Raw genomic sequence first — 2477 nt, forward strand, 5'->3', positions numbered from 1 at the left:
CTCTCTCTCCCTTTCAAGTAAATAAATAAAATATTAAACAAAAAGGACTCTGAGCATCCCTTCCTTGGGAAAGTTGGAGTGTGAGGCGTAGGGTTGGGGCCAGGAGAACTCAGTCATTTACTAAACACCCACAAAAATGCTGAGCTGGAAATGGCCCAGTTCAGAGAAAGAGTCAGGCTTATCCATATCCAAATGGAGATCACTCTAATATAGTGATCTATACTAGAGAGACTGAGAGTAGCTAAATGTCAAAGTATTTCTGACTGTCAAGTTCATCCAAAGACTAAATGCACTAGGAAGACGTGGGGAGGGGGCTGCTGTGGGAACTGTATGATAATGGGTGTTGCAGAGACAAGGCACCCACAGAGCTGAGGTTTGTTCCTCACTTACACAACCTCACCATTCTTGCAGTTTCTTCTCAAGGCTCTCACAACCACAATTAAGTAATGATGGTGTTTATTAGTCATTAGGGAAATGCAAATTAAAGCCACAACGAGAAACCATGATGCACCTACTAGAATGGCTACCATTTTAAAAACTGACTATACCAAGTGTGGATAAGGATGTGGAGGAACTGGACTCTCATGAACTGCAGTTGGGGTGTGAAACGGTAGGTGCAACTACTTTGGGAAACAGTTAAACAGTATCTTCAAAAGGTAGCCATACACCTACCATATGTTTAAACCATTCTACTCCTAGGTATTTACCCAAGAGAAATGAAAGCATATCTCTATACAAAGATTTGTGCATGAACGCTCATAGCAGCTTTGAACTTTGACTTTGGTTGAAGTCACTGATGGCCTCAGTAAAAATAAGGTAAATAAATCTAACATGAATTTAATAAGTATTACTACTGGGTATTTGACATCACAATTTATTTTTTATTTTTTTAAGATTTTACCTATTCATTTGAGAGAGAGAGAGAGAGAGAGAGAGAGCACATTTTGGGATAGCCAAAAACTACAAACAATCTAAATGCCCATCCAAGGTGAAAGAATAAACTAATGTAGGGGCACCTGGGTAGCTCAGCTGTTAAGCATCTGCCTTTGGCTCAGGTTCATGATCCCAGGGTCCTGGGATCGAGTCCCACATCAGGCTCCCTGCTCTGCGGGAAGCCTGCTTCTCCCTCTCCCACTCCCCCTGCTTGTGTTCCCTCTCTCGCTGCCTTTCTCTGTCAAATAAATAAAATCTTTAAAAAAAAACAAAACAGATGTAGTATGTTCATACAATGAAATACTCCTCAGCAACAAAAAGGACTAAATTATCGACATATTTAACAGTATTGATAACATTCAAAACAATTATGCTGAAAGAAGCCAGACAAAATAGAGTACATACTGTTTGATTCCACTTGAATAAAGTCCTAAAAAATGCAAACTAATCTAATGGTGACAAAAAAAAAAAAAAAAAAAAACCAGACCAGTGGTTGCTTGGGATGCAGAGGGGAAGAGGGATTACCAAGGGAGAAGAGGAAATGGTTGCAGGTGACGGATACGTTCAATGCCTTGATTGTAGTGATGGTGTCACAAGTATATACATGTGTGAAATTTTACCAAATCGAACACTTTAAATGTGTGCAATTTATTGCATGTCAGTTATATGTCAATGATTTCTAAATTTTCTTCATTAAAAAATAATACTTATTTAATTATGTTCAGTGTCTGTCTCTCCCAGAAAGTAAAGCTTGTGTGTGGGACCTGGGGTGATCTAGTTCACCGCTGCACCTGCAGCGTCAAGTATAGTGCCTGGAGCATTGTCAGCATGCGAGAATTATTTGTTGAATAAATTAATGGACGAACTAGTGCAGACAAGGATTTGATCTTATTACATCTTCTATTGTCAAGTCCAAGTGATTGGTCCTTGATTTTTTTTTTAAGATTTATCCTTTTTTTTTTTCAGAGAGAGAGAGAGAGAGTGGGAGGGGAGGGGCAGAAGCAGAGGGAGAGAGAGAATCTCAAGCAGACTCCCCACTGAATGCAGGGCCCCCAACATGAGGCTCGATCCCACAATACCACAATCATGACCCCAGTCAAACAAGAGTCGAATGCTTAACTGACTGCGCGACCCAGGTGCCCCGATCCGAATGATTTTTAAAGAACCCAGTTGGTTATTCTCACTTGGGCACTAAGAGATGAGCATTTTTACAGCTCACGGCAAATATCTTATAGGTTTGAAATCAGAGATGCTGATCTAAAATTAATGCTTGTTTCTGATTCTGATTATAACATACTTAGCATAGAACATTTGGGAATACAGAATAATAGAGGAACGTTTTTTGAACGGATGTGTCCTTGTTTATTTTGCTGTAAGAGTCTTCTCTATAACAAACAGGGGAAACCCTGACGCAAACAATCCTCTCGTCCACGTTTCCTGATTCCATCATTGCTTCCAGCTACCTGGAGCCCTTGGACGTCTCTTTCATACAGCATGAGCGTCGGGGGCAGGGGAGTTGTATTTATCTGACGCTCTCATCGTAT

This window comes from Eumetopias jubatus, unplaced genomic scaffold, assembly GCF_037043125.1.
Source record: "Eumetopias jubatus isolate StellerSeaLion01/CBP00866 unplaced genomic scaffold, mEumJub1_p1.0 scaffold_17, whole genome shotgun sequence".
In the NCBI taxonomy this organism is placed as follows: domain Eukaryota; kingdom Metazoa; phylum Chordata; class Mammalia; order Carnivora; family Otariidae; genus Eumetopias; species Eumetopias jubatus.